The sequence below is a fragment of the Hemicordylus capensis genome, chromosome 1 (assembly GCF_027244095.1).
Source record: "Hemicordylus capensis ecotype Gifberg chromosome 1, rHemCap1.1.pri, whole genome shotgun sequence".
NCBI lineage: Eukaryota > Metazoa > Chordata > Lepidosauria > Squamata > Cordylidae > Hemicordylus > Hemicordylus capensis.
In genome coordinates this window covers 270,885,470-270,894,007 of record NC_069657.1, presented here as the reverse complement: position 1 = coordinate 270,894,007, position 8,538 = coordinate 270,885,470, and the positions used below count along the sequence as shown (strand labels likewise).

The 8,538-nt window shown below is 41.9% G+C and overlaps 1 long non-coding RNA gene across 1 annotated transcript; it reads right to left on the bottom strand.

Annotated features, from left to right (window-relative positions):
* Positions 1-1,348: 1,348 nt before the first annotated feature.
* On the bottom strand, positions 1,349-8,201 carry LOC128340167 (uncharacterized). Its single transcript, XR_008313500.1, has 3 exons — positions 8,088-8,201; positions 3,714-3,820; positions 1,349-3,189 (listed from the first exon to the last, which is right to left on the bottom strand). It is a non-coding gene; the product is annotated as an uncharacterized LOC128340167 (long non-coding RNA).
* Positions 8,202-8,538: the final 337 nt, after the last annotated feature.

Here is an 8,538-nt window from a genome sequence, read left to right as displayed (position 1 = left end):
TTCTAGAACTTCAAAGGTTTGTTTTTTTTTTAAAAAAATCTTATTCCCTTGCTCTAGATGAATCCCCTTGCTCTGATTTATGAGAACTGTGCGACCAGATCACCCAACGAAGCAGTCTCTGTTTGGTGCGTATCCATTTCTGTTTAGGCCAGTTCTTCTAATTGTTTCTTCCCAGCCTTTTATTGCTGTCTCCCAGCCTTAAAACCGTGGATATGGTTGTTTTGGTGGCTGAATTACCAAGGAGTCGTCCACCATTCTGATGCGGAGAACTACAAATCTTAGCACAACATTGTAAGCCCTAGGCCCGCTTCACATGTAACAGGAAATCTTAGGCCCCTTCACCTCCGGTTCCCAAACCTGAACGTGAGAACCAGACAGTTGCAGTTAAAAAACAAAACAGACCTGCGGTTTCCGTTTCCTCGAAGTTTCCTTTGCTCTGCCTTTGGTTTTCTTTTGGCAGCTTTACATGTCAACACTGGCACACAGATTCACTGCTCTAAAACCAGGGCGAAGGGAGGAAGTTCCTCTCTTGCTCCAGCTCCTACTGGCTGTGCAGGCTCTCCTTCAGGAAAGAAGGAAGCCTGCACAGCCAGATCTCCCACCTCTTTGCAGTCTTGCTGACTGCAGAGAGCCTGAGGAGCATTACATCTGGGAAGCAGGTGGAGGTGAGGGCACAGAACCTCGTATCCATTGGACCTGCAATTCAGCATTACGTGTGACCCATCCCCAAAAGTATGTCAGGACTCAGGAGAGCACCCTTGGAAAACATACATTTTCTTTTTCTAATTCCCTCTGGGGAAACTCAAAATTACCAAAATGATTTTGGATTGAACTGATTCCTCTCATTACTTTAGACAGGTGGATGAAAGCTTATGGACTTAGATCAATAATATATCATTTACAGAGTGGTAACTCACCATAGTGGACATATAACTGGATAAAGAGAGAGTTGCCTGTAACATTTATCCATATCACCAGAACAATTTTATCATGGAATACAGAGAATCAGGAGAGTAGTAAAATTGTCTTCACTATTTGAATGGATGCACAGATGACCAGCAACCCTACTGACAAATGGTAATTGTGACAAGTACAAGTTACCATTTGGCAAACAGTCCTCTATATTTAGCCCTTTTCACACTTTTGGGGAAGCTTTTTAAATGAGGCACATGGCTGGTAAGATTAGACTAAGACTTCTGTGTCACATAGAATATCACCCCTAGAAACTTTAGAAGACAAGTAAAAAGTGATGCCACAGGAGCCTTAGTCACTGATGATGGCCACGGTACAGCATAAACAAAGAGAGCTAGGGGATTCACAAAAAAAGTAACTTTTCCATCCTGGCAGTAAGAATGATGTTTGTTACTTCTACATTAAAGAGAGTTGCACTGCTATTTCCTGAGTTTCTGCTCAGTATGGACAAGCAGAGAAGCTGCATCAGCAAAACTAATTCTAGAGTAAGCTGTTCAGTCTGAGTTTATTTTTTTACACCTTCAGGCATGAGAGATTAAAGAATTTATCTCTAGACATTGGAAGCAAACCCCCACCCCCACCCCACACACTTCTTTTTTTGCCAGAGGAATGCTAGTAGGGGGGAGAGAGAGAGAGAGAGAGGGAGGGAGAGGGAGAGGGAGAGATTGAGAGAAGACTCTTGCATTCACATAATAACCTCTAGTTGGTTGCTAACTGCAAACAAAATTCAGCAAACCGCTGATTGCTGGTTGATATTTCACACACAGGTTGCAAAGAGCAAGACAGAGAAAAAGACATGAGAATATGCTTATAATCTTCTCCTTTTCCTCACAGGAATGGGAAAAGGAGGAAGTAAAGGGTTAATAATGCTTGGGCAGACACAATACAAATATAACTCTCATACTTCCAACAACACCCCCCCCCCACAACCAGCAGAAGAATCATTTTGCTTGTCTCATATATATCCTGTGACACCATCCCTGGAACACTGCATCTGAAATAGCTGGAGTTGGCATGTGTTTAAAACTGCATGCTGAAGACCATATTCCTTTTCTTTAAAGCATATCAGTGGGTGTTGTGATGCTTTGTTTTTTTATGTTTTTGTGTGAGGCTGGGATGAAGTTAAATGTACAGTTTGTGTGCGTGTGTGTGCACCAGTGTTTGAAAGACTAAGCCTTAGGGTTCCTTCAGAAACAAAGTGAGCTGTCTGGGATCTGTTTTCCTGATATACTCTCCTACACACCTGCAGTCCTGTGAGTATTGCCACCATGAATCTCAGCTAAATGCTTGAGGCCTTTTCTACCTGATTGGAATCTTCTTTTCTGCTCTGGTGTTTGTCAGTCAAGTGAGAAAGAGCCAAGCGATTGGTACTGCCTTGTGGTTGCAATGTGCACACCAAGAAAACTGTGCAAAGCAAGGCAGCATCATTCCACAATGCACAATGTGCATTGGGGGATTCTGCTAGGAGTCAGGCGCTCTAGGCAACCAACTCTGTGCGTACTCAAGCTGCATGCAGCCTCACATGACTCTGGTGTCGGGGTGAAGGGCACGCTCACACCCTTAACCCTGGCTAAAGGCTGGGGTGAAAAGTTGGGTAAGGTTGGGTGGGAGTGCCGGGATCAGGAGCAATCCCAGGGCTGCACATGAAAACTGTGAATAGCCTTATGAAGTTACATGGCATTATTTTTCCTATTGATGGCTACTGCTCTTAGGAGACTAAAAGCAGCACCAAACCTGACAGCACAGCACCATGTGATGACTAGGTGACTAGGCTATCCAGCAGTAGTTGCAAAGATGACATCAAAATCATGCTTGTTTGAATGCATTCTATGACAGACCAAAATGAGATGTTGCTGGTCATCTGCAGGACAAAATTAAACATCTTGTTCTAGTTCACTTATAAACATACAAAGCTGCCTGATACTGAATCAGACTATTGGTCCCTCTAGCCTAGGCTTGTCTAATCTGACAAGCAATTTATCTCTCTAGAGCCATAAGCAGTCATCTTTCCAGTCCTGTTCCCCAAGAACAAATTTTTTACTGGGAACAGGTATGTGTGTAAAACATGTCCTCTGGCCAGCTAGTTGTTGTATGAAATGTTTTCTTCACTGGTGAGTAGGTAGCCAAATAAAGTAATTTAAGCCACAAAATATCTTGCCGTCTCAAATGCAGGCTTTCTTCTTCACCACTGCACACCCCACTCACATGGCCTATTTGCTGAAAAAGAGAGGAGAGGATGGATTATTTAGTGATCTTGTATTGGATCACATAACGTATCTGATATATAATGGGAATATGGGCAAGACTACGGAATCCCCCCGTCTCTTGTAGAACTTTTAAGTGGTGTTTAAATGTTAAAGCTATCTATCTATCTATCTATCTATCTATCTATCTATCTATCTATTTATTTATTTATTTAGTTAGTTAGTTAGTTAGTTAGTGTAGCTGCAAATGATAAAAAAGGAATAATTTCCAACTAAGGCAGAGACTGTAGAATTTTCATTTGGAGAGTTTATTTGTTTAACTCTGGCTTCTGAGGCTGGGTATATATCACATATTTCCAAATAGCAGGCAGCAAATTAGAAGGCTGTTGTGAAGTAACCCAATAATCCATCCAACCAGCAAAAGTAATTTAACTAAGATGGAGTGAGGGCTTACTATGGAACAATCTATCACTAATGACTGGAACAGGTGCACAAAGTGTCTTAATAAATCAGTAACCTGAAAAGCACATAAATTACTTTGAAGGTTAATGTATTTTCCTCCTTGTTTCCCAAACATCTTGAAGGTATTTTCATGAATATTTCAGACACTGCACAGAAAACCTCTGTGGAATATGCTTGAGGTGCTAGATAAGGGAAGAAAGAGAAATAATGATAGTTACCTAAGTGAAGATCATTATGGACCGATGCCTCGCAGATCTTCCTAGCACTGAAACCTACTGAACTATAAACTTTTAAAGAGGACTGTCAGAGTCACATTATTAACTTTATTTAAAACTGGTTTTGCAAATCCTTTCAGCTGGTAGTGCTTGATGAAAATGTGCTGAAGATTAAATGGGGTTCTACTGAGTACCCTTGGCTCCTTCCCTCCCTCTCTCCTGCTGACCCTTGGTATGTATGTGGACTGGGATAAACTGACATGATCAACAATTTGAGTCTGAGTTTTAACATTCAGCAAATTTTGGACATGTGTTGCAATTTACATACCCTATGGTCAGCAGGGAAACACCTATATCAGGCAGCAGTCATATAGGAAGATGCCGCAAGGCATCACCTCATACTGCACGAGAGGAGTCAATGGTAACCCCCTCCTGTATTCTACCAAAGAAAACCACAGGGCTCTGTGGTCACCAGGAGTCAACACTGACTTGATGGCACACTTTACCACCTTTACAGTCAGCAGAGATATTGACTACCTTTTCAATTCACTGCATGCATCTGGTGAAGAATGCTGTTGCCTACAAAAGCTGAGGCTACAATAAACAAGTTGAACCCTATGCTCATGTTATTCCTCCTTGTGCTCACTGAACATGGGGGAAAAGAATGGAACTACACTCATCCCCCCTGCCCCACCCCACCCATGCTTATATGCTTATAGGACACAGGCATGGCCCAAACTCTGCCTCTAGTGCCTGAGGCTATGTGGTGAGTTGCTCTCTCCCCAGCAGTGCTCAGTGCACACCACTTCCCCAGTCTGTCTCTTGCTCCCCACCCCTGACCAGCCACTCCCCTACTACATATAAAAGGGATAGTACCTAATGGCTCAGCAGGGAAGTAACTTGCCTAGGGAGCAAGAGGTTGCTGGTTTGAATTCCCACAGGTATGTTTCCCAGAAACACCTATATCAGGCAGCAGCAATATAGGAAGATGCTGAAAGGCATCATCTCACACTGCATGGGAAGAGGCAATGGTAAACCTCTCCTGTATACTACCAAAGAATACAGGAGGTCACTCTGTGGTCACCAGGAGTTGACACTGACTCGACAGCACAACTTTACCTTTTCCTTTACCTGCATTAATCACAAGAGCAAGAAACCTGATTATGCATAGTTCCTGCTCCCATGGTGTATACAGGTACTACTCCATTCCCAAGAATGCACAAAGCTGCTAGGGAGGGGGAGGGGGTCAGACCGTGGGTAAAGTTCCACTTTCTCTCTCCATGTACAAGAAGCCCAGGAGAAAATAATGTGAGTGCAGAGCTTTAGTCTCTGAAGTGCTGAAGATCTCTCCCCGCCCACATTATTTTAATTATTTACAGGTTGCTATGGTCAATACCTATATCTCCCCGCTCCATTATATCTCTCTCCCCAGCCTCCCATTTTTCAGGTTGCTATGGACAATACCTATAAGTTTCTTGGAACTGAATGTATGAAGAGTCGTCATCAAGATGACTCTCTATATCTGTTTATTCCAGTTTATATCTGTTTATTCCAGAACCAGACAATAGGACTTTCCTAATGTGAAGCAATATAGATTTTCACGGTGGTCATTAAAAAAATTCGAGGTCATCTTTGGCAACAAATCATTTCACTAATCCATAGTAAAATTGTAGAATCACATTTAATTATACATTCAGTCATCTCACAGATGGCGGCAAGAACTTTTCCCCATGACTCCTTATCACTGGTGCATCATCAAAAGTGTGAAAGAACATTTGAAGTTGCCTTATACTACATTAGAGATAACTATTCTATATATCCTAGTATTGTCTTTTTTAACAGGAAGTGGTATGCTCACAGGCAGTCTTTCCTACCACCTGATTTTTATAGCGGAAGAAGATGCCAAGAATTGAACCTATGACGGTCTGCATGTTAACCATGAGTGATGGCTATTCCTCTTTGACATGAACAGTCTGAACATCAGAAACAATAACTGGCTAAACTGTATATCTGCAGGGCATCAGATACCCACAATATAGGATTTTATAGGCATTTTCTTTAATCAAATTCGCAGCCACATTATGCTATATCCAAGAGAGTGAAGATAAGGAGATGCAAGTTCCAATATCTCTTTCTCCATCCTTTCTGTCTATATATGTTCTGTCACATCCAGTTCTAACAATAATAATTATACTCCCCTCCCTAAACTTTTCATCTAACCAGAGGAAATTGAACTCTCAAATGCTTTTTCCTGTGCAATGATAAATTTATGAATGAAGGCAGACAAAATATCCCATGTTTGACATTACACAGGAGGTCAAATTCAACTGATGCACTCACAAAAGTTCTTTCTATGAATGGAAGGAATTTCAGTAAGCACAGTGGTCAGTTGCAATCCAACCAATTTTATCTACTATTTCTTGAAGTCCTATTGGTTAATTAATATTAATTGTCAAGTTGCCAACCTTAAATAAATTACACTCACTTCTTAATCATCCCCCAACCAGAGGCGTAAGTAGGGAAAACGGCGCCCGGGGCAAGCACTGAAATGGCGCCCCCCCCGCCCTCCCAACATACTACATTATACTTAGGTTTTTCCTCACAAGCGCCCGCTGCCGCCTCCAAGCCAGGCCACTGACTGGCCGCCAGACGCCAGCAAAGCAATGGGGGGAAGGGCGCGGGCGGCACGGAAGGGACCGCTCGTGGGGGAGGGGGCGCCGACGCGCTCCCTTGACTGCTGCAGCGCTGCTTCACTGAGCAGGAAACATTTGTATTAACAAAAAAAAAATTTAAAAAAATTTAAAAAAATTTTTTTTGTCATGGAGGCGCCCCCCACGTGACCAGAAAAGATGGCGCCCGGGGCACGTGCCTCCCCTGCCCCCCCCATAGTTACGCCTCTGCCCCCAACATATCCAAGGGAGGTATTTGCTTGTTATTGAACCGTGGCTCCCAACCTGGTGGCCTCCAGATGTTGCTGAACTGCAAACTGTAGCTGGGGCTGTTTGGAGCAACTACAACATTCTCGACTGTGGCCTCTTAGCTATTGAATGTCTTCCCAGAAGAACTTTGCCACACTCCCTCCATTAGGGGTTTTGTAAAAAATGAAAAGATCTCAAAATCCATCGGTTTAGAGAGCCTTTCAAAATCCTTTAATGATGAAATGATGGACTTTTTATTTTTATTTTTAAATACATTTGTTTTTAATTGAGTTTGTTTTAATGGATTTTATTGTATGCTTTCATTTGTTTTATTGTTTTAAACTTTATATTACTTTTACTGTTGTGAGCCGCCCCAAACAGTATTGTACTGGAGGGGCGGGGTTAGTGTTCCCAACAGTCCAGTATTATATGGGAAGTCCCACAGCTGAGGCAAAAATCTCTTGTCCCAAATAGGATGCTGTCTTATTGGCAGGGCCTGGGGCTCTCCCTCATCCCTCAATGCATTTGCATTGAGCTCTTTGAAGTCTGGATGAAGTCCATATTATAATGTGAAAGAAACAACACTGAAACAACAAAAGAAGCCCCAGTTGCGCAGCAAACTTGCAGGAGCAATTGCCCAGTTTCATTTACATCTTGCAAGTTGCTAATTGTTTACTCATCAGATGTAAATAGACCTACAGACTCCGGCGAATGACTCACCACTTCTGGCAGATTAAAAAGCCTTTCAGTGAGGCTTTCAGTGGGGAAGGCCCACTGGATGTAGTTTTTCACCTGACACTTCCTCTGTGTCTATGTGGGATGGTCTGTGTGAACAAGAAGCTCTGTGAAATCATGGGGCTTGTTTTGTTGTTATTTTTACAAATGCATTGCTACTCAGGCTTCTAGGATGACCCAACCCACAGATGACCCTGCCCCAGACACATACCCCCCCACACTTGTGTCCCATATTCAGGCAATGGAATGTTGGCAACCCTAGGTGAGGTATAATATTTTTAAAGCAACATCTGGAGGACCCCAGGTTGTGACAAACTGTTATAGAAGACAGAAAACAGAATGGAAAAAGTTCTGAACTTGGTTTCATTTTAGCTTATATCACACTGATAAAATACTTATTGCAGAGGACACATTATAGTTTTCAATATCTCTTCTCTTATTGTCATTCCATAATACACTTAATAATGGATGAGCTAATTCCCCTTGTTCAGCAAAAAAAAAGTTTTTCCGAAGGTAAAGCAATCTATTACGGTTGCTAACTTCACTGCATAGTTGTACAAGAAAATCTTAGGTAAACTTACTCTCCCCTCATGTTTATATAGGTATTTTGACAAGATTCTTTGGAGTTTCACCCTGCCAAATGAACTTTGAAATTGTCTTAAGACTCTGGTTCTCTTCTGTTATTTGAAGCTGGCCCTAAATTAGCAGGAGAGTAAAAGTAAACAGTAGGATCTAAACATAATGAAACCGTCAATAAAACAATCAGATTATCCATCCACAAGGGGGGAAAAGACATTAAAAGAACATTAAGGTTGTAATGCAAAACAATGGAAGTAGAAAAAATTGTTAAGAGCAACACTTACCATATGTTTTACAATCTATTGTCATGCTGAAGTAAATTTTAAAAGTAGTTAAGCAGAAGCCCTGTTGTGCCTAGGTGCAGACTGCCATATGGTAATTATTCTTACCTAACTTAAATGCATTATTTTGTGTCACAATTCTGCTTTTTACTGACATTTGATACATCTTAAC